General features: G+C 36.9%; 1 non-coding gene across 1 annotated transcript; it reads right to left on the bottom strand.

The window, feature by feature from the left end:
* Positions 1-14,438: 14,438 nt before the first annotated feature.
* On the bottom strand, positions 14,439-14,511 carry TRNAR-CCU (transfer RNA arginine (anticodon CCU)). Its single transcript has one exon. It is a non-coding gene; the product is annotated as a tRNA-Arg (tRNA).
* Positions 14,512-25,604: the final 11,093 nt, after the last annotated feature.

The following is a 25,604-nucleotide window of genomic DNA, read 5'->3' on the forward strand; positions in this document are numbered from 1 at the left end:
ATAATTTGACATTTAAAGTTCTTAAATGTTAATAAACTTATATAACACAACTTGTGAACATAGGTCCACGTTTTGGTATAGCCCCCATATAACGGTGCCCCTCGATTTAAGTTATTTTGACGTTTTTAGGGTTCTTAAATGTCAATAAACTTATACAACTAGTGGACATAGGTCCATGTTTTGGAATAGCCCCCATATAACGTTAAAGCCTTATTTCAGGTATTTTGACGTTTTAAGTCACATTTCTAGACCGAATTTGCTATAATTTGATATTAAGGGTTCTTAGTAACCAAAAAACTTATATTCGAAAAAAATTATGAACATAGGTCCATGTTTTGGTATAGCCCCATATAACGGTACCTCCCGATTTTCGGTATTTTGACAATTTTACCTACAAGTTTTAACCGAATTATCTGTAATTTGAATATTTGACATTTGTAATTCCTAGTGGTCACCACACCTCTCCACCAAAAATTGTCGAGAAAGGTCGATGTATTGACAAAGCCCCCATATAACGGTACCTCCCTATTTTCAGTAATTTGATGCTTTTAGCTACAATATTAAACAGAACTAGCAGTAATTTGACATTTGAAGTTCTTAGTGGTCACAACACCTCTCCATCAAAAATTGTCAACATAGGTCCATGTTCGGATATAGCTCCCATATAACGGTATCTCCCAATTTTCAGTAATTTTGCAATTTTAGCTAAAATTTTAGCCGAACTAACTGTAATTTGACATTTGAAGGTTGTAGTGGTCACCATACATCTGCATCAACAATTTTCAACATAGCCCCAATATAACGATACTTCCCGATTTTCGGTACTTTGAGGATTTTACTTAAAATGTTTAACCGAACGTAGGTCCATGTTTTGGTATAGCCCAAAAACAAAACCTCCCGATTTTCCGTACGTTAGCTTTATTTTTTGGATGAACTTTCTGTAATTTGAAATTTAAAAGCCAACAAAAACTGTTCATTTAAGTTCATATTTTCGTATAGCCCACATACCTCCGAACTAGCAGTTAATGACATTTGAAGTTCCCACGTTATGTACCGATCTTCGGTATTTTGAGGATTCTAGCTGCAATTTTTAACCGAATTAGGAGTTATTTGACATTAAAGGCTCCCATCAAAAACTGTCAACATAGGTCCATGTTTTATTATAACCCCTATATAACGGTACCTCCCATTTTCTAGCCCACCAAAAATTGTCAACATACATAGTTAGATATAGACACCATAAAAAAGGACCTCCCGAATGAAGCATTTTAGGTATGGAGGCTATACCAAATCCTGGACCTATGTCCACAATTTTTGGAGGTATCAGTTTCTGTACCACTGGGAACCCCAAATACCAAATTCTTTGGGGCCACAAAACGAATTGACTGAATTTTGGTATTTAGCCTTCGATATGGTTATAAAGCATTCTTTAAGAGCATTAATTGTGTGTATAGAAGCATAGACCCGATTTTCGGCATTTTTGAGGATTTTTGCTATTTTTCAAACAAAAATAGCAGTAATTCATGATTTAAGGTTCCAAGGGGTACAACATTGAAACCAGTTTCGGAAAAAAATAGATCTCATTTGTAATTAATTTTTCTAGTGGTTAAACAACTTATCCACGAAAATCGTAGGTATACGTATGTAACGGTTCCTCCCGGCCGATGTTTCTGTAATTTCGTGCAGCTGGTTCTTAGATTGCTAGGTATATAAGTACCATCCAAGGTGAATGAAGTCTTTTTCAGAGTTTTTTTTACTGAATTGGCTGTAACTTGGTATTACAGGTTCTAAACGGGTGGAAAACTTTAATATAGGTACATATTTTTGTATATACCCCAAATGAAGGTACCTCCCGATTTTACTGCTTTTAAAATTGTACACTAGGGCGACCCAAGAAACATATTTTTTTAACTCCTACCCCCTAATATTTTCCAATTTGATCCAAAAACGTTATATATAATAAATTTCATAACGATCGGATATCGTTAACCTCTGCCAACCGAGCCATCTTTGTTTCCATAGTAATTTGTATGGGATCAAAAATGCATTTTCACGAAAATTCTCTAAAGGCCGCAAAGATCACTCGGGTGGCACAGGGTAACGTTATCCGATCGTCATAAAATTTCATATAAAAGGTAATTAGATCTAATGGCAACAATTTTTCGTCGACTGGAAAATTATTGTGGCCTGCAGAGCGATTTCCTAAAAATTTTCCCCGTGGCCCCCATACAAAGTACCATAAAAATAAAGATCGGGTCGCCCTATTGTACACATATCGTCCAAATGGAATGACTGTATCGTGTTATTTCGAATTTTGTGCTATTTGAATAAAGCCTTGTTAAAAAAGCGATATTATTCAGTTAGCATATTCCACTCTCTCCTAGGAATAAGCCTTGACGTAACGGAAGAGCTTAGTATTTTCCATTTTACTTTAGTACAACTTGTGGCGGAGGGTATAAGAAGCCGAACTTAACGCCGTTCTAACTTGAATTCTACTTGTCTAGTCCTCAGTTAATACATAATTCAAACTAGTGTGGTTTAAAGTTTCGCTTCATCTTTTTTGTTTCTTGCAAATTATTTTCAAATATCCAATAAATCAAAAATTATACATACATGTATGTTTGCATACCATATCCCAAAATATCCTAATACAGCCAATGTTCGCTTGAATACGTTAGTCAGTCAGATTTTAAGTTTATACCACAATCCTTCAATTTTATGTACATATGCATTCTTGGATATGTGAGCGATGGTTGTATAACCGTGGGAATTTCTCCATTGCATACATACATATGTATGTATGTACGTACAGAAATGCAAACAGGAGACATGAATACACGTATATTCCCATTCCCGCATGCGAGGTATTGATGAAAATTGTTTAAATAACATCTAGGTAATGACCATTAACTCACAGATCAAAAACAAATATTTTCTGCATCTGAAGTCGTTTCGATTGTTCTAAATGTCAAATTTAATAAATAGTGAGAAGTCTTTCGCTGAACACTATTCCAGACTATATCATCGCATTTTGTGTCTTCCTTTACTTTTTTCCATTTGCATTCTGGGTTATTTTCTTTTAGTTCCTTTTGATGGATGTTCGTAGTATCAAAGTAGTCATTTTCATGCTAAATTGATTTCGTTTGTATTACATATGCTCAATTGGAGGGTAAATGAATACTTGAGAGGGTTTTGCGGTAAATTGGGCAATTTCTTCTGAAAAGCATTTCTATACAAGAATATGTATGTTGCAATTGTTGTTACAGTTAAACGTATAGGTAGATATATAAATGATTTATTTTTAGCTTACTCAGATGTTTTTTTTTTCTAAACTGAACGTTTTATTGAACATAAGCCGACTGAAATAATAGATTTGCAAATCAACCGATCCAATGTACTTATTTCCATTCTCTTCCCATCTGAGTTTTGCCTTGCCTCGGGAGGTATACCACGTATTCATATGCATTTCTGGCAGGGACATTTTTATCCATCCTGCTGACACAGCGTTAAAAATCGATGTAACTCGATACGTTTTACTATATCGATGTCGGCCGGCTGGTACCTTATCGTTAACATATATTGGTCCATAAATCTTTTTGAGATTTTTTCTCTCAAACACACCAAGTTCTACCTCATCTGCTTTCGCAAGTAGTCATGCTTCGAATCCACACATAAGTTAGGGTAGTATAAGTTTCTGGCAGAGTGTAAGTTTTGTTTGACGATTTTTGTCTTTAAACTGTTTACATGGTCCATATTTACATTAGGCAACTTTCCTTGTGGCAATTGTATGTTTGTAAGTGAGAGACGGTGTTGAGAGGCTAAGGGCCTCAAGGAATATTGCCTAATGTAAATATGGACTTAGATAAAAGTAGGCAAGTCCATGTTTCCCGACATAGTGGTCCAAAACCTCTAAGCTATACTATGACAGACAGAATTGACAGGATGAACCTTATAAGTTTTGCTGGGATTCAAAACTCAGACATGGCTTGGAAAACCTTTGATCTAATTGGCATGTCGGAGGTAGCCTAATAGTCGGCAAACAGGTGGTATGTGCCGGCCTATATTTCGTCGGTCTTTAGTGTGAAGATTTGGTCAATTGTTGATTCAACAGGTCTAAAACCGCATTGATATGACCCGATTATTCCATTGACTATAGGTTTTAGACGTTCACACAATACTTATGCCTCTGTAATTAACACAAACCGTCCTGTCTCCTTTCATGGTTTCGGGACAGTAAGCTGAGGTTTCAATCGTTGAATATGTTTTCTTGCTGCCAAATTTCGCCTTTTAACTGAGACATACTCTTTATCAGTATTTCGCTACCGGTCTTGAACATTCGGCAGACAGGATATCAGCTCCTGTTGTTTTATTGTTTTTCAGCTGATTAATTGCTGTCTTGACCTCACTTTGGCTAGGTGGGTTATTTTCATCACCGTCCGTATTCCATGCCAAAAGCTTGATGAAATGCTTCTTCCAGATCCTCAGTACGAGTATGCTACCTGCATTAGTTATCAGATAACCTTCGTCATTGCAGGAGAATGTGCCTGCACCATACCCTTCAGTCTAGTGTTTTACACCCTGGTAAAATGTTTGGACTTCATTCGTTATCAGCATTTCGCTACCGGTCTTGAAAGTTCGGCAGGCAGGATATCAGCTCCTGTTGCTTTATTGTTTTTATACCCTCAGCATTTATGCTAACGAGGGTATGTACACTTTCATACGGGCAAAATGTGCCTCATCGAAATAATAGTTTTTGACCCCAAGTACGTTCGGACGAAATCCGTTTCAGACAATTTGGAGTCGATTTAGCAATGTCCGTCCGTCTGTCTGGCTGGCTGGTGAGCACGATAACTCTGGAACGGATCGACCGATTCGGTCCAAAATTTGGTTTTCGTAATATTTTGACTTAACCTAGTTTAAGTTCGAAGATGGGTTATATCGGTGCCCCCTTCCGGTACCTCCCCCACAAAAGTTCGAAAATGTTCGGAAAATTTGTGCGCACGATAACTCTTAAAGGGAGTAACCAATTCGGCACATCGTGAAACTGCTACCACATTTAGATGAGGTTCCAATATGGACTCTATCGGTTCACACCTTCGGGTACCTCCCACACAAAATTTCGGAAAAGTTCAGTTTAGGACCTGCTCTCGAATCGCTTTGATTTTTGTTGTAGCAACTTGTATTCACGGCCCCCATACGACGGTATAAGTTTTATCAGGGGCAAGTCCATACTTCCTGAGAAAGCAGCCTGAAAGGTACAAAAAAACCCGTATGACACCGTGTGTAGTGGTTGAAGCGCAAGATAACTCTCGATCGGATCTGCTGATACGGTCCAAAATTTGGCTTTAGTAATATTTTGTCCATAATTAGTTTAAGTTCGAAGATAAGCCATATCAGTCCACTCCTTCGGGTACCTCCCCCACAAAAGGTCAAAAAGTTCGGAACAATTGTGAGCACGATAACTCTTAAACGGAGTGATCTTTATCTACCAGATAAAGATCAGGTTCGAATATGGACTATATTTGTACACTCCTTCGGGTACCTCCCACACAAATTTTTGGATAAATTCACTTTAAGACCAGCTCTCGAATCACTTTGATTTCTGTTGAAGCAACTTGCATTCGCTGCCTCAATAACGGCAGTAAACGTTTTTTTAGGGGCAAGTCTATACTTCTTGAGAAAACAGCCCGAAAGTTATAAAAAAACCCTTATGGTACCATATGTAGTGGCTGGAGAGCTCAAACCGAATACTGCGTTCGTCCACACTTTGGATATTGTAATATTTCTTTGAATATTAGACGAAATTTGAATGTGGTGCTTATAAGTCTACTGCTTCCGGTACCTCCCTCACAAAAGTTCGAAAATATTCGCTAAAATGGTACGCGCGTCCAAACTTTGGATCTCTAAATATTGTCGAAACTTAGTTTTTGTTCAAATTTGGGCTCTATCTGTTAAATCCTTGTGGTACCACCCACACAAATGTTCAACAGTTTTGTGTGGTTCGAGGATCCTTTGGATATTTTAACGAAGGTTTTCTTAGTGACCCTGTTTACAGCGAGATTATGTTTTTCGTAGGCTAGTGTGATTAAAAAGCCCTATCTATCGATATCCCCGCAGCTTTAATCCTATCCATCCCTTCGGGGAACCTGTAACCCCTATAGGGCGCGTCCCCAGGTGGCGGATAGGGGAATGCTTCCTAGATATTGGTGGTAGGACGGAAATCAAATACGTCCCGCGGACAAACAAGTAGCTGCGTCTGTCTTAAGCGGCAGCAAACAGCGCCTGTACTCTAGTGGAGCGGCTGAGTACGTAGAAGGAAAACAGTTAACCCTTCAGAAGGCAATGGGAAACCACTGAAGTATCTCTTCCTAAAAAACCATAAAATCAGGAGTGATAGTCTCCGGCAATACAAGGGTGCTAAGAATCCCCGGAGGTAAAAAACAACATTTAAACATTGCAACATGGAATTTAAGGAGTCTCTACGAAGCAGGAAAACTAGCCAACACCATAGCGGAAATGAATAGATTAAACATTCTTATACTCGGAATAAGTGAGACCTGGTGGCCACAAAACGGTGAATTTAGCTCCCAAAACGCGAAAATATACTTATCTGGCAATTCTACCGAACATCACAGAAACGGTGTGGGATTTATAGTAAAAAGTAACATAGCGAAAAGTGTAACGGTTTTTATTTTTAAGTTGGATCGGACTATGCTGCTTAAAATTCAATGTAAACCAATTGATATAAACATAATCCAAGTATATGCACCTACTGCGGACAAAAGTAATCATGAAATTGAATCTTTTTACGAGGAAATCGACGATTTATTAAGAATGACAAAAAGCAACGAAATTGCAATAATTCAAGGCGACTTCAACGCTAAAATAGGAGCAGAAAAGTGCCAAGGTATAACAGGAAAATACGGTCTTGGCGAAATAAATGAAAGGGGTGATAGACTAATGCAGTTTTGTCAGGAACATAAAATGATGGTAACAAATACAATGTTCTGTCATCCCCCAAGAAGACTATACACGTGGAAATCACCGCAAGATAGAAGGGACACTATTGTGAGAACTCAAATAGATTTTATATTAATTAATACCAGATAAAGATCTTCGGTTATGAAATGGTCAACGTATCCAGGTGCTGATGTTCCTTTAGACCACAATCTTCTGATGATAAAGTTGCGCATAAAAATTGCCACGAGCAAAAAACGGAAGATTCGCCGTAAACTCAATGTGACAAAGCTTGAAAATACCACATTCAAAGCAAATTTCCGAGATAATATGAATCAAGAACTGAGAAACATAAATACTGAAAACGTTGACGAATTGTGGAACGCACTAAAGACTACGCTACAACCACAACATATCTAAACAGAAAAAGTGGATGACACAGGATATTCTCGACTTGATGGAAGAGACATAAATTTTGAACGATATTGGGAACTAAATAACAAACAAGTAAAAAGTCGTTAAGTTCGGCCGGGCCGAACTTTTTATACCCTCCACCATAAAATAGTCTTAATTAAAATGGAATAATTAGGGTCCTTTCACAATTTTAGGTGGAACAACTTTCCGACAATGGATAGAACACAAATGTTGGGGCAGAGATAAAAACCCCGAAGGACAGATGCGCCGTGAGTCGAACTTCCGCGTTATGGCGTGATGAAGTTTTTGCAAGAGACCCTGTAAGCCATCATGAATTAGCATTATATCTTTGTTTATTGTTTTTGTAGAGCACTTAAGCAACAGTGAACAAAGATATAGCGCTAATTCCTGATGGCCCACAGAGTCTCTAACAAAAATTTCATAACGCCATAACACGGAAGTTCGACTCACGGCGGATCTGTCCTTCGGGGTTCATAATATACCCACCAAGGCCTTTCTTCCCCAAGAGGAATTTTCCGTGCCCCAGACTTTAACCTCCATTTTGTTGCACAGTGTTATCTAATCTAATCTAAAAAAATGTGTTCAGCGAGGTGAAAGATACCACATACGGGGCTATATCAAAGAGTCAACCTATTTTTAAATTTTTTGGCGAAAAGTTTTATAGCTGCAGGGAACATCAAGAGTCAAATTGAGGGTAGTTTCATCAAAACAATGTAGACCCTCAAAAATGGACCCATGTTGTCAAATTTTAGTGAAGAAATTTCGTGACCACTGAAAATTCCCGAAAATCGGGAGGTACAGTTATATGGACCTATATTGACGATTATTTTGAATAGACAAAATTGGAGCTAAAATTCTCAAAATACCGATCATTGCAGCTAGTTCCGTTAAAAATTGAACCTAAAATTCTCAAAATAACGAAAATCGGGAGATACATTTATATGGGCGCCATACCATAACATGGACCTATGTTGACGATGTTTCGTTGGAGATGTTTTATGACCACTGAGAACTTCAAATGTCAAATTACAGCTATTTCGGTTAAAAACTGTAGCTAAAATTCTCAAAATACCGAAAATTGGGAGGTACCGTTATATGGGGGCTATACCAAAACATGAACCTATGTTGACGATGTTTGGTGGGGATGTTTAATGACCACTGAGAACCTCAAATGGCAAATTACAGCTAGTTCGGTTAAAAATTGTAACTAAAATGCTCAAAATACCGAAAATCGGGAGTTACCGTTATATGGGGGCTATACCAAAACATGGACCGATGTTGACGATGTTTGGTGGAAATATTTCATGACCACTGAGAACCCCAAATGTCAAATTGCAGATAGTTCGGTTACAAATTGTGGCTAAAATTCTCAAAGTACCGAAAATCGGGAGGTACCGTTATATGGGGGCTATACCAAAACATGGACCTATGTTGACGATGCTTGGTGGAGATATTTCATGATCACTGAGAACCTCAAACGGCAAATTACAGCTAGTTCGGTTAAAATTTGTAGCTAAAATTCTCAAAATACCGAAAATCGGGAGGAACCGATATATGGGGCCTATACCAAAACATGGACCTATGTTAACCATGTTTCGTGGAGATGTTTTATGACCACTGAGAACCTCAAATGTCAAATTGCAGATAGTTCGGTTAAAAATTGTGCCTAAAATTCTCAAAATACCTCAAATCCGGAGGTACCGTTATATGGGGGCTATACCAAAGAGTGGACCGATATAGCCCATCTTCGAACTTGACCTGCCTATGGAAAAAAGACCCTAGGGTGCAAAATTTCAGCACTCTATCTCAATTATTGCGGACGCTAGAGTGATTACAACAGACGGACAGACGGACAGACAGACGGACAGACGGACGGACGGACATGGCTAGATCGTCTTAGAATTTTATCCTGATCAAGAATATATATACTTTATAGGGTCGCAAATGATTAGTTCGATGTGTTACAAACGGAATGACAAACTTAATATACCCTCCATACTATGGTGGAGGGTATAAAAACAACCATATAACTAAACAATGTCAGGAGACTGAAATATTGAAAAGTTAAAGGAGCTTGCTGGTGTATACCGCAAAACTCCCTCAAAAGTACTTTACAACGATAATAATGTTTTTGACATAGAAGAAATTATTTAAAAATTATTTAACCATGTATATGATACAGGCCGATTCCCGCAAGATTGGCTAAAATCAACATTTGTTACCAATCCGAAGAAATGCCATGCAAAATATTGTAGCGAATACAGACTTAGTAGCCTTATGAGCCATGCTCTAAAAATATTTATGTGTAATATCCACTCCAGAATATACTCAAAATGTGAAAAAGCCATGGGAACATCCCAGTTTGGATTTAAGGAAGGTATGGGAACCCGAGAAGCACTTTTTATACCCTACACCACTATGTGGGGAGGGTATTATAAGTTGGTTTTGCCCAAAAAGTTTGTAACGCATCGAAATAATGGTCGTAGACCCATACTTATATATACCAAAATGAATGTCTCGACGAGCTGAGTCGATCTGGCTATGTGTGTCCGTCCGTCAGTCCGTCCGTGCGTCCGTCTGTCCGTCTGTCCATCTAAACCTTGTAATCACGCTACAGGTCGCAATTTTGATCGGATCGTCATGTTGATGGGGGTCCCAGAGGGGAAGAAGCCTATTGATTTTGGTGATGGTCGGAAAGGGCAAAGGGAAAAAGACAACGTTTTTTTCCAAAGCGAATATCTCAGCTTCTATATGGGGTATAACAAAAGCATAATCTGACAATTAAAGTAGAAAATATCACCTTTCTAATGATGTGAAGTAGGTGCTCGTAGGTGATCAAACAACGAAGATATTACAATAGTCGCAAATAAAACCCAAATTTTCATTCTTGCGATTTTAATTATATTGACGAATATCACAGCTTATGTTGTAAACTTTCCAAAAGCAAAGCCTGACTATGAAAGTAGAAGATCCCGTCTTTACAATGATGCAAACTAGGTCGGCGTAGGTAACCAAATGACGGAGATATCGCAATAGTCGTTAATACATCCCATTTATCCATTTTTTTGGAAATCACGCTACAGGTCGCAATTTTGATCGGATCGTCACAAAAATTTGAGGGTGATGAAGATGAAGAAGCCTATTGATTTTGGTGATGGTCCGATAATATTTAGGGGTCGGAATGGGCAAACACTTTTTTGGAGAAAAGTAAACATTTTATTTCAAAGCCAATATCTCTGTTTCTTTAAGATGTATATCAAAAGCAAAACCAGGCAAGGAAAGTAGAAAATATCACCTTTACAACGATGTAAAGTAGGTTGTCGTAGGTGGTCAAATTGCAGAGATATGGCAATAGTCGATAATGCATCCCATTTTCCGATTTTTTTGTAATCACGCTACAGGTCGCAATTTTGATCGGATCGTCACGAAATTTTAGGGGTTAATGGGGGTCCCACAGAGGAAGAAGCCTACTGATCTTAATGATGGTCGGATAATATTCAGGGGTCGGAATGGGCAAAAACTTATTTGGAGAAAAGGTCTATGTTTTATTTCAAAGCCAATATCTCTGTTTCCTTAAAAGGTATATCAAAAGCAAAACCTGGCAAGGAATGTAGAAAATATCGCCTTTACAACGATGTAAAGTAGGTTGTCGTAGCTGCTCAAACAACGGAGATACCACAATAGTCGGTAATGCATCCAATTCTTCCATTTTTTGCAATCAAGCTACAGGTCGTAATTTTGATCGGATGGTCACGAAATTTTGGTTGCTTATGGGGGTCCCAGAGAGAAAGAGGCATATTATTTTTGGTGGTAGTCGGATTATATTCCCTAAAAGAAATGTTTACCAGTGAAAAGCTTATGCACAGGGATAGTGGTGTAGGGTATCACATGGTCGGCCCCATCCCGACTATAGCCTTTGCTCACTTGTTTCAATACAAACATTGGTCCAGAAATGTAAAAACGCACAAAAAGACGTATGTATTTCTATGCTTCATTGATTACGAAAAAGCTTTCGACACAGTGTTACACGATAAGTTGATTGACATCCTCATCTTCATTGGAATCAAAATGCACAAATAGAAGTGAACGGGGAAATGACAAATAGTATTGATATATCCAAGGGAGTCAGACAGACAAGGGTGCATATTATAAACTTTGCTATTCAATATCTATTCAGAAAATGTTTTTCAAGAATCGATAAACAAAATTCCATTCGGCATTCCTTTAAATGGAACATTTCTGAACAACATACGATATGCTGATGATACAACCTTACTGTCGCATAGCATATGCGGACTCCAGAATCTTGTGAATAAGCTCACAACACACAGCGAGAAATATGGTTTGAAAATTAACATCCGTAAAACAAAAGTCATGGTTGTAAGCAAAAAGAATGACCACAATAATGCAACATTGAAAATTCACAACACCAATGTGGAGAGGGTTAAAATTTTCAAATATCTATTAATTACAATAACTTAACAGTGGGACTGTTCAAAAGAAATACGATGCAGAATTGAACTGGCCAGAGAAGCATTTTCAAAATACGAGTCATGACATTAATCGTGAAACAAAGATTCGTTTTATCAAAACCTATGTCTGGTCAGTGCTATTGTACGCAATGGAAGTATGGTCCATAAAAACTGCTGATATAAGAAGACTTGAAGCTTTTGAAATGTGGATTTATAGGAGAGTTCTGAAAATTCCTTGGACAGCCCGTGTGACAAAAATTCCGATGTTCTAAGAAGGATGCACTGCAAAAGAGAAATTATATCAGTTATAAAAAGACGAAAGACAGCGTATTTGGGGCATATAATGCGAAATCAAAAACATAAATTACTGAAAATTGCAATCCGCACAAGGATAGAAGGAAGGCCGGCTAGAGGTAGAAAGGAGACAACATGGATCGATAACATCACAGAATGGACTGGCATTCGGGACATTACAACCCTATTGTTTAAGGCTAGAGATAGAGAGGCGTTTGCAGATATACTAAGCAATCTATAAACAAAAATATTACAAATATTGTATCCATATGTATTTATAAAATTTTGTATTGTATTGGTCGCTAACATTCGGAAAACGAATTAGCAAATAAAGAAGAAGAATCCTATCCATACTTTTTTCGGTTTATAAGCCCAAAATTTTGAAAACCAACCAAAAACATAATTTTTTCTTTGGAAAAAAGTATTTCAATCCACACAGGCTGAGGGTATATATCTGTCGGCAAAGCCGACTGATACTTTTTTACTTGTTTAGCTGATTAATTGTTGTCTTGACCTCACTTTGGCTAGGTGGGTTATTTTCATCATCGTCCGTATTCGATACCAAAAGCTTGATGAAATGCTTCTTCCTACTTCTATGCTACCTGTATTAGTTATCAGATAACCTTCATCATCATTACAGGAGAATGTGCCTGCACCATACCCCTCAGTCTAGTGTATTACACCCTGGTAAAATGTTCGGAATTCATTCTGACTTCTAAACATCTTGAGTTTCTTTCGCTTACGTTTTCCCTGCTCTTTCTTCTTCCTTCCGAAAATACACTCTATTCTCCTCTTCTCCTGATATTTTTCCTTGCCGCTTCGTGTTGCTACTAACGGCAGGGTTGCTCTCCTCGTTAGTAGTTTTCGACACTCCTGATCGTAACAAGTATGGATTTTGCGGCAATTTGAAGAGAGTGGGCTATTCTTGCCACTGCGCTTCCATATTATCCTCCAGCATTTGGATCAGTTGTGCGTAGTACGGGTTTTCTATCTGTTGTGTTTGCAGATACTCGACATACAGATTCTGCCCCGTGTTAGATCGTACATTTGCCGCAACATTAAGATGATACGACAAAAAATGTGCCTCATCGAAATAACGCTTTTAAACCCAATGTATGTTTGGACGAATTTCGTTTCAGACAATTTGGAGTCGATTTAGCCATGTCCGTTCGTCTGTCTGGCTGGGGCGCACGAAAACTCTCGAACGGATCAACCGATTCGAACCAAATATAGGGTATCGTAATATTTTGTCCAAACTTAGTTTAAGTTCGAAGATGGGTCATATCGGTCCACTCCATCGGGTACCTCCCCCACAAAAGTTCAAAATTTGCCTCTAAAATGGTATGAACGATAACGCTCGAAGGGAGCAATCCATTTGGTTCAAACTATACACATCGTATTATTCCTTTCTAGATATAAATCGGGTTCGAATCTTGGTCCACTCCTTCAGGTACCTCCCACACAAAATTCGGATAAAGGAAAATTTAAGAAATCCTCTGGAATCTTTTTGAAATTTGTTTCAGTAAGTTGTCCTTGCGGCACCCTTTACGACGGTACAGTTTTTTTCTTGCGCAAGTCCGCAAGATAATTTTAGCAGGGAGTTTCTGATGACTTTGCAGATCATATTATTTCATCCAGTCATCTATCAGGTTGGAATATGGGCTACATCGGTCCTCGCTTTCGGGCACCCCCCACACATAATTCGAAAAAGTGAAGTTTAAGAGCTCCTTTCGCATCGTTTAGATTCTTTTTCAGTAGGCTGTCCTAATGGCCTCATTTAAAACGGTACAATATTTTTCCGGAATAAGTCAATACTTCCTGAGATAATGGTCCAAGCTCAAAAACCCATACTCAAATAGCTATCGAGCAAGATAACTCTAAAACTTTTTCAAAAATTTCTTCCAAACTTAGTTTAAGGTAATTTAATATTTCGAGCTCTTTATGAAGAAGTTTCGTTACTAAAAATGATTGGTATATGTCAAAGATTTAGTATAGCCCCACATTACGGTACACACAGACTTTAAAGCAAAACCCAATATATTTTATATACGGCATAATTATTGTGTTTGGTTTTTTTGTTTTTGTTTTTTTTTTATCATTTGCTGAGGGTATATCTCCGTCAGCACAGCTGACTGATACTTTCTTACTTGTTTTGTATCAAAGTAAATACGTGCATATAGCCTCGTTAAACTAAAAGCTGAGAGTATAAAAACAAAGGCATATATCGTCAAAAACAAATAAGTACACTGATGCATACATTTAAATAAACAAACTTCTCATTACCCCAGATGGGACTCGAACCCACAATCCCCGGCTTAGGAGGCCGATGCCGTATCCATTGGGCCACTGGGGCAGTTGTAGGAATCATAACAAATAGTTAAAATAAAGTTGACAACAAACAAAAGCAATAAAGAAAAACTATTTGTATCTTTTTGGTGCAAAATGTATTGGAATTGGTCCTTGTCGTCGTGTGAAAAGAATTTTGTAACAAATAAAAATAAATATTTGTCGTTGACCATCCCTTTATAGCTAAAAAAAACCCACATGAACCGATTAATTCATTTCAAAGTAATGTAAATAAGTTACATTTCACAATACAATTATCTCATAAATAATGGTAAATATATTATTTAGTTTTTTACGAAGTAATGTGTAACGCCAAAAGTCGTCTCACTTTGTTTCTCAAAATAAATCAAAGATAATTAGACGAATCAGTTGTGTTGGGATTTTTGCAAATCTTGGTAATTTTAAAAGCTTGCAATAGTCGAAAATTCCATATAAATTTCTATAATTCATCAAAAGACTTAGACAACTTTTTTCTTCCGCCATTTTCAGAAAGCTTATACAAAATGTTTACCATTCTCTTAAAATAATAACTTTGAAACAAGTAACAACCCTTTTTATTGCAAATTTTTACATTTAATTATTTTAATTCGTTTAATAATACAGACTGCCATGCGAAACAATTTATGTAATTAAAATTCCAAATACATGTTATAGTGTGTGTGTCGCTGATATTCATTAAAAATGCAGAACAACTCTCCTGTTTGATGTTGGATTTGTGGAATTAAGAGTATTTTTGTGCATGACCATATTTTCAGCATGCAAAATGAAGGTGCATTGAGGTGTGTCCAAGAAAGATAGTATTTTTAGTGCTACAGGGTTTTATGTGTTAAGTAGCTATATTAATAGCAACGCCCGAATTTTATTCTTCATAATTCCCTTGACCATGACCCAAAAATCCCACCCAAATAGTGTTCTTGTAATATTTGAAATTCATGTAGACTGGGCTAATTCGATATGTCTGTGAAATAAGTAATCCCATAAACAACTAAAAACATATGCTGGAAACTTCCAAAACTTATTTTGTCACATACATATCTGTTTGTAAGTCATAGCCTGGGTGTAATTAGTTGCCGGCAAAACCGACAGAATCTGTTTTACCTTTTTATTACTTCTAGTGATCTGATTGCGACGCACACCTTGTTTTCATGAAGAGATCGTGAGCAAACATCTGCCACAGATGTGAGGGCCTTGACAACAGCAGCCAAATAAACACCACTGTTGTGAAAAACGCCACTAAAAAGGATGTCCACAAGATGGTAGAAGAAGTAAACGAGAATATCGCAAAACTTACAACTAAAAACAGTACGGTTGACTGGAGCTTAACGACGGAAATCTAAGAAGAAGCAGTAGCGAATAAACAGAGAATATGGGGATGCTCCAAAAGAAATTAATAACACTTCCTCGAAAGGGGCAAAGTTGATACGATTTCCTGAAGAACTAAAAGGGGAGAAAAATAGCTTCCGAATTGCAAATGCCTCTAGCAAACCAATTCAAAATCAAACAAAGCAGACTGCCTAAAGAACCCTATGACGGAGGGCGAAAAGGTGAACATGGACATGAAGAAGGTGAACGTGACCGCAGAATCTTCTGGAAGAAGCAAGGACTCAAAATTAGGCCAAGACTTTCCAGAAGATGATGATGACCGCGGAGACCGGAGCGGAGCCGCCATCTACTAATACCAAGGCAGCCAGAAAGAACTACACGGACGAGCGGTGCCACAGACGCCACAGTATTAAAGCACGTTAATGATAATATACCTAGCGTCAATATATCTGCCGTTCGACTCGCCGACATTTCCACCTTCGCCCACCAATTGCAGCAGCTGGTGAGGAAAATCAAGCAACCAGGTCACCGAGCAGTAGTAGGTACCGATGCTAACTAACACCACATTTCACGTGGTACTACTAACACCATCAAAAGGGATCAAGTCCTGGAGTTGAGGGTCTCAAAGTTTCAATCGCAGGATGACACACTGGTTATACATATAAGGGTAATTAGACCAAAGAATGTGCTGCCTAAGCGTTAGTGGGGCTTTAGAGAAAAATATGTTTGTCCACCCAATAGAAATACAGGTAAGGTATGAAGCAGGCTTCGCAGCCATAAGACATATTACAGGTAACAACGCTTTGTGCAAAATTTTAATCCCGGTCCAACTGGAAGCTGCGGTTTTACATAGGGGGCTGTGCTAGGGGGAGGGCGTGTCTGGGTATCTATATCGTAGACCAGGGGCCAAATTCTCGAATAAGTGATCGAGTTATTTCGATCGATATTTACAGTATTTGGATTACGGCATCCGTTGTCGAATACACTTTCCAGTGGAATCTTGCGAGTTTTTGCCCGGCACACATTTGCTGTCGAAATTACTATTTTTGTGGCATAAAACGTACTTTAATGGAACATTTTGAAATAAAACTAATCAATAAAATGAGTAAAAAATAGACAAAAAGAGACTTTCTTAAAAATTAAAAATATATTTTTCAAAGCCAGAATGAGATTTTTATATTTTTACACCATGGGTATATCGGGTCACTATTACGTGCAATTTTTACAATTATCTGCCGCACAACAAATTGTTTGTTTGTAATATTTTGTGTTTACCATATGTTTTCACCATTCGATAACCGTATGTATAGATACATTTTTATACCCTCCACCATAGTATGGAGGGTATATTAAGTTTGTCATTCTGTTTGTAACACATCGAACTAATCATTTGCGACCCTATAAAGTATATATATTCTTGATCAGGATAAAATTCTAAGACGATCTAGCCATGTCCGTCTGTCCGTCTGTTGTAATCACTCTAGCGTCCGCAATAATTGAGATAGAGTGCTGAAATTTTGCACCCGAGGGTCTTTTTTCCATAGGCAGGTCAAGTTCGAAGATGGGCTATATCGATCCACTTTTTGGTATAGCCCCCATATAACGGTACCTCCCGATTTGAGGTATTTTGACGTTCTTCGCCACATTTGCAGACCGAATTAGCTATAATTTGGGATTTAGGGTTCCTAGTGATCAACAAACTTATATCCCAAAGGATATGGGCATAGGTCCATGTTTTGGTATAGTCCCCATATAACGGTACCTCCCGATTTTCGGTATTTTGAGAATTTTAGCCACAATGTTTAACCGAACCATCTGCAATTTGACATTTGAGGTTCTCAGTGGTCATGAAATATCTCCACGAAACATCGTCAACATAGGTCCATGTTTTGGTATAGCCCCCATATAACGGTACCTCCCGATTTTCGGTATTTTGAGAATTTTAGCTAAAATTTTTAACCGAACTAGCTGTAATTTGCCATTTGAGGTTCTCAGTGGTCATGAAACATCTCCACCAAGCATCGTCAACATAGGTCTATGTTTTGGTATAGCCCTCATATAACGGTACCTCCCGATTTTCGGTATTTTGAGAGTTTTAACCACAATTTGTAACCGAAATATCTGCAATTTGACATTTGAGGTTCTCAGTGGTCATGAAATATCTCCACCAAACATCGTCGACATAGGTTCATGTTTTGGTATAGCCCCCATATAACGGTACCTCCCGATTTTCGGTATTTTGAGAATTTTAGCCACAATTTTTAACCGAACTATCTGCAATTTGACATTTGAGGTTCTCAGTGGTCATGAAATATCTCCACGAAACATCGTTAACATAGGTCCATGTTTTGGTATAGCCCCCATATAACGGTACCTCCCGATTTTCGGTATTTTGAGAATTTTAGCCACAATTTTTAACCGAACTATCTGCAATTTGACATTTGAGGTTCTCAGTGGTCATGAAATATCTCCACGAAACATCGTCAACATAGGTCCATGTTTTGGTATAGCCCCCATATAACGGTACCTCCCGATTTTCGGTATTTTGAGAATTATAGCTACAATTTTTAACCGAAATAGCTGTAATTTGACATTTGAAGTTCTCAGTGGTCATAAAACATCTGCAACGAAACATCGTCGACATAGGTCCATGTTTTGGTATAGCCCCCATATAACGGTATCTCCCCATTTACGGTATTTTGAGAATTTTAGCTGCAATTTTTAACCGAACTAGCTGTAATGATCGGTATTTTGAGAATTTTAGGTACAATTTTGTCTATTCAAAAATAATCGTCAATATAGGTCCATGTTTTGGTATATCCCCCCATATAACTGTACCTCCCGATTTTCGGGAATTTTCAGTGGTCACGAAATTTCTTCAGTAAAATTCGTCAACATGGGTCCATTTTTGAGGGTCTACATTGTTTTGATGAAACTACCCTCAATTTGACTCTTGTAGTTCCCTGCAGCTATAAAACTTTTCCGCCAAAAAAATTAAAGATAGGTTGACTCTTTGATATAGCCCCGTAGGTGGTACCTTTCCCCTAGCTGAACACAATTTTTTAGATTAGATCAGATAACACTGTGTAACAAAATGAAGGTGAAAGTCTGGGGCACGGAAAATTCCTCTTGGGGAAGAAAGGCCTTGGTGAGTATATTATGAACCCCGCGTTATGGCGTGATGAAATTTTTGTTAGAGACCCTGTGGGCCATCAGGAATTAGCGTTATATTTTTGTTCACTGTTGCTTAAGTGCTCTACAAAAACAACAAACAAAGATATAATGCTAATTCATGATGGCTTACAGGGTCTCTTGCAAAAACTTCATCACGCCATAACGCGGAAGTTCGAATCACGGCGCATCTGTCCTTCGGGGTTTTTAATATACATACACCAAGGGCTTTCATCTCCAAAAGGAATTATCTCTGTCCCAACATATGTGTTCACAGTGTAATTTAAGCAATAGTGGGAGGCAGTAGGAGTCTAACCATTGTCGAAAAGTTGTTCCACCTAAAATTGTAAAAAGACCCTAATTATTCCATTTTAATTAAGACTATTTTATGGTGGAGGGTATAAAAAGTTCGGCTCGACCGAACTTAACGACTTTTTACTTGTTTTAAATAATTTCGATCGTTAAGGGAATCCAAAAATTTCGAAGTACGGATGCGAGAATTAGGCCACAGGAAACGAGAATCTCCCTTCGGCTACCGGATCATAAAAAATCCTCCAGGCCGAAATCCGAGCGATTACAGAATGTCTGAACTGGATTAAGGCTAACGCTTGCACACGTGACCGATCCACTGTAAACTTCTTAACGGACAGTATAATATGCAAGACTGCGAAATAAAAAACTGTTTTGCTGTGTAAAAAGTCAATCAACGACTACTCCCATCACGGTTCTGTTAACATTATATGGGTACCAGGACATGCAGGGATTAGGGGTAACGAGATAGCTAACTCCTTGGCAAAGCACGTCAGGGAGCCGACTACGATAAGTCTAGATAATGCTAAGCCCTTAAAAGCGGAGCGTCTAGAGTTAAAGGCATGGGCAAAAAATGCTCATATGTCCCTCTGGAATATGAGAGAAAGGAAAAAAACACAAAAATCCTCTGGGGGAACCCAGACGAGGACAAAACAAAGGAACTACTATTAATGAGTAAGAACGACATTAGAAGACTGACATGCATCATTACGGGACACCTAGAGCTACAAAAGATTTTGTGCAGAAAGCAGTGAATGCAGACCAATCGGAGAGGACGAGGAAATGTTGGAACACTATCACTGTCATTTTGAAGCATTCACGATGCTGAGAACCCATATCCTGGGAAACGACACTATACAAGAACTCAAACAAATTAGGACAAGCGAGTCAAAAAATTGAAGAGATTATGTCAATGGCACGCAGATTATGCGAAAAAAAACCTAAACCGGTAGGGGAGGTACCTTAAAGTGTGGACCGATATGGCCTATTTTCGAATTTAAACTAAATTAGGAGAAAATAGTAGTAGTCGAAAATTTGGGCCATTTTAGCGAAAACTTTTGATATTTTGGTCGGAGCTTTTGGAAGGTGAAAAAACGTGTAACTTCGTAAATGTGGCAGTGAATACAAGTTGTCACAAAAAAAAATCAAAATGATTCGAAAGCAACTCTAGAACTGCACTTTTCCTAAATTTTGTGTAGGGGGTACTCGAAGGAGTGCACCGATATAGTCCATATTTTAACTTGATCTATGTCTCGTAAATATATTACGATGTGCAAAGTATGGACTAAATCGGTTACTGTCTAAATCGGTGACTGAAGGACTGGACTGATATTGCCCATCTTTGAACTTAAACTAGGTTTGGACAAAATATTATGGTAAAATTTTGGACTGACCCACCCACTACACATGTGCTGTAGGACTTGTTAGGGCTTTCCGGTCGTTTCCTCAGGAAGGAAAAACTTGTACAATGTACAGTCGTCATAGTGGCAGCGAATAAAAGTTGTTGCAAAAAAAAAATACAGCGGTTTAAGAGCAGGACTTTAACTGAATTTTTCCGAAATTTAGTGTGGGAGGTACGATAAGGAGTGGGGCAATATGACTCATCTTCAAACTTGATATACGTTAGGTAAAAATATTACAAATGCCCAATTTTTAGATCAAATCGGCAGATCCGAGAGTTATCGAGTGCTCCACATATGCCATAGGACTTTTTACAGCTTTCGGACCATTTTCTCAGGAAGTATGGACTTGCCCCTGAAAAAACATGTGTTTTCGTAATGGGGGAAGCGACTACAAGTTGTTGCAAAAAGAAGCAAAGCGATTCGAGAACAGGCCTTAAACTGCACTTTTCCGATATTTTGAAGTGTACAATTGAAAAAATTAATGACGAATTTCTATTACCAACACTCTGAATCACTAAAAATAAAAAATAATCAATCTGGTAACATCACATAACGACATACCGATCTGGCAATGGTGACATATTTTCTTGCGCATCATTTTTTGACATTCATCATAAATAAATAGTGAAAGCACTTTACGCGTCAAACAGAGCATTTCAATTTTTTTTATTTTTTTAAAATTTTAAAGAAATTTTAAATTAAGATAGCATTAACAAATAATAAAAATGTTATATGTGGTAAATGTATTTTTGAGTAATATGTGATGTCTTTTTTGGACTATTTTGCTTTGTTATCCATGTGTTCTCTTGAGTATAACTTTAGATATCGGGGTATATCTAGGATATTATATATATGTATGTGGTGAAAGGTATTAATGTTTACTATTATTTTCTGAAAAAAGCAAATCTGATTTTAGTTGATGTAAAACTTAAGAATTTGGATATTTTTATACACTCCACCTTAAGGTGGGGGTATATTACGTTTTTAATTCCGTTTGCAACTCACCGAAAAAAATATTTTAGACCCACCACAGTATAGATTTTCTTGATCAGCGTAAAATTCTAAGTCGATTTAGCACTGTCCGTCCATCCGTATGTCCGTCCGTTCGTGTGTTCTAGTCACGCTATCTTCCGAAAAAATACACGCAAAAAAAAAATCGGCCTCTCTAACATATGTCCCAAACATATTTTGCAGCAAACATATATATGTTTGCAACAGTCCCAAACATAATATATGTTTGGGTCTGCAAACAAATATATGTTTGGGTGGAAACAAATATATGTTTGGGTGCAAACATATATATGTTTGGGTGCAAAGATATTTATGTTTGGGTGCAAAGATATATATGTTTGGGTGGAAACAATTTTATGTTTGGGTGCAAACATTTTATATGTTTGGGTGCAAAAAAATACAAACCCAAAAAGCAACAAAAAAAAAAACAAACACATGCACCAGTGGGAGCTTACTGAGAGCAAGGGAGCGTAAAATTCAATGTAAAACACGTTGAAATGTGTGCTCACTTGCTCTCAGTAAGAACTCACTGGCTATCTCTATAGTATACACACAAATGTTGAGGTTGTTTACTGAAAGGCAAAAGAACAACAAACACATAGGTACATACAAAATTCCAAAGAAATACATAACACACTTTAATAAAAGAAAAACTGATTGAAATAATTTGTAAATAGTCACACTTTTAAAAAGGAAAAATATATAGAAACGTAGTTGAACGCTTCTCCTTAGTTGTGAAATAAAACAAATTGTCCTCATAGTTGAAATCATCAGCGGGGAATCGGCATCTAGAATCAAATGATTATGTAATGTAATAAATAAATATGGATATGCCATATTTCAGATATACATAAGTATGTATGTAATTACCAATATTAAATGCGATTACTTCAATGTCCAATAAAATAATTCCATTCAACTTTCCGATTCAATTATAAAATGTATTGGGCATTTAATTTACTAAAAAGCACAATTTCTTTAAGAAAACACAAAACACTGATTTATTCACTCACTTTACCGTCTTGACTCTACAAAGGCAACTAAAACACTGAAGAAAGAAAAAAAATATAATTCATATCATTTCTTCTTTTCTTCTTCGTTGGTTAACAACAACAAAACAAGAAACACACGAGTTTGACGCATACATGCCACCAAAACCCCCTTCTTCGCTGCTACGTCTTCTATTATACAATTCACACAACTCTTCATTATAAAACACCATTCAACAGCCGCGAGAGCACTGTTATTACACTCGTTGACAAACATCCTCTCTCCACCCATGAAAAAAATGTTCTAACGTAAAAAATATGTTTTACCCAAACATATCAAATTGAGATATGTTACAAAATGTTGCAAACATATATTTGTTTGCAACCGGTCCCAAACATATATTTGTTTGGATCCAAACATATTTCTAACATAAATTTTTCTGCGTGTAGAGATAGAGCGCTGACATTTTGTCAATTTGTGTCTTTGGTGTTAACTTAGACCAAGCTCGAAAATTGGTTATATCGGTTTACTTTTTCGTATAGCCTCCATATAACGGTACCGTCCGATTTTCGGTATTTTAAGGGTTTTAGCAAACAAAACAAACAAAAAACAGCCGAGGCACGGGCGAATGGAGCTTTGTTAATAACAAAATTCCAATAACAACCTCACAGGCAACTGTGGTGATGTTATTTTCAACTCACAGAATTCAACGAATTCTAAGTTGTTACGTGCTGACATGTTGCAGAATATTTTGATTTTGGTGTTTCTTTGGAAAAGCCGAAAAGTGAGTGTGATTCTCATTCATATGGGAATACTAAACACTTAAAGAGTGCGGTTTTTCGCTAAAAAGGCATCATTTCAAAAACTGAGAAGCCAATTGATAATTTCCTTCGCCGGGATAAAATCATGATATTGGTAGCGATCAGTAATATTTTGCAACACTGTCAGTTCGTTTTGAAAAACATTACTCTCTGTAATAGAGGGTAATAAATGAAGTTGCGCCAATGGGGGATACTGCACTCAAGCAATCGAAAATGAGATTGAATCTTCAATATTAAACAAAACAAACAAAAGGTTTTAGCTATATTCTTCGAAATTTAGGGTTCCCAGTAGTTAAAAAAATTCTCCAACATCCTCCCGATTTTCGGAGTTTTTATACATTTTTTTACTAAATTAGCCATATTTTGACATTTAGGTTTCCCGGTGGACAAATAACTTAAAACAATACATTTTTTTGAACCGAATTTAGAATAATTTTGTATTAACTTATAAAGAAGTAGCACACCAAATTATCTTAAGATCTGATGCATATTATGGCTTTTATGAGGCAAAAACCTGAAATCTGGAAAAAAATATATTGGGGAGTTATATCTATATCTGAACCGACATGGACCAATATTTAAAGATTTGGTTCTAAGCCCATTATAAACGTATGTACAACATTTCGAAGGTATAGCTTGCCCCTGTGATTTGTTGCCTCACAACCCTGCCTTTGGCCCCACAGTGCACTATAGGTAATTTGGACAGGTTTTTAGGCAAAAAGTCTATTTTTGAACTTTTAATAACGCTAGTTTTCTAATTTGATTCGAAGAAAGAACATGTCAAATTCTATGGATGTGCAATTTGTTGTCAAAAATATTAAAAACTCGCGGTATAATTCGAAGTTAAAATCAAAATTTCGAAGACAAAATAAAAATGTTAAAAAAGATTAAAATTCAGAGCAGAATTTAAACACAATTTGTAAGAGTTTTTTAATTATCAAATACATAGATATGATATTCATTGAAATGGTGGCGGTGTGTACTTTCTGTTTTAAGAAATAATTTTCTTCAAAGTGTTTGTTACAGCAGAAGAAATCGTCATATAGGATACAACCTAAGAATTATTTTTTTTTACAAAATTATAGTTTTATATTATAGACTTTTACGTAATTGTCCAACTTTGACCGAAATTCTGCCACCGGGAATATCTTCAGCAAAGGGTTTTGAATCAACTACATAATTACCAAGGTGCGATTTTTTGCGTTTTTTGAGTTATATCACTTTTTTGGGGGTGGCCTCTTTGCAGAAAAAAATATATTTTTTTAATTTTTTTGTTTGGTGAAGGAAATGTTAAACATAAAAAATCATCCGATTTGAACTAAGACGACATTTTCTGTAAAGAAATATTCACCATGTGTTCTAAAAATGTACAGACGTGTTGTGGTCAACATTTTTGTTAATTACAGCCGTAATATGTATTAACTAGGAATCATGACAGCGTGATTTATTTGGTCCTTTTAAAAAAATAATATTTATAAAGATCTTTTCACGAATCAATATTTTAAACATATCAATGTTTATAAAAATCTTTTGGAGGATCAGTACTTTAGTTCATTGTAATCGTTTTTCTTTTGTTTTAACCGCGTTCATTGGGTTGGAACGAATAAAATAGGTAAAATGAGAATAGGGTTAGGAAAAAGAAAATTTGTTCTTATATCCGTCGTTCGTTATAAACGTGTTCGTCTGTAAAATTAGTATTAAAGCATACTTTTAAATATCTTATGCTAAAATATTTGAAACAGTGCTTAAATTCGTCGCTATGCGCTTGTGTTTAAATGCGGGTCTGAAAATCCTAACAAATTGTAAAAATTCTACTCGCGGGGTAAAAATTTTTGTTTGTTATAATCGTGGTCGTCTTAAGATGTTGAATGTGTGTACAAATGTTAAAAAAAATTCCCTGGAAACACAAAACTTTGTTCGCTATAAACGTAGTTTATTATAACCGATGTTCGATATATCCGAATTTTACGGTGTAATTCTTTGTTTTATCTTACTTTTGCATATAAAGCATTAAAATGTTTAAAAAGCCCACATATCCACCGCTATTAATTTTTGCCTAAAAACAGGCCAAA

This window comes from Musca autumnalis, unplaced genomic scaffold (genome assembly GCF_047663935.1).
Source record: "Musca autumnalis isolate F117 unplaced genomic scaffold, ASM4766393v1 scaffold_3, whole genome shotgun sequence".
Taxonomy (NCBI): Eukaryota; Metazoa; Arthropoda; class Insecta; order Diptera; family Muscidae; genus Musca; species Musca autumnalis.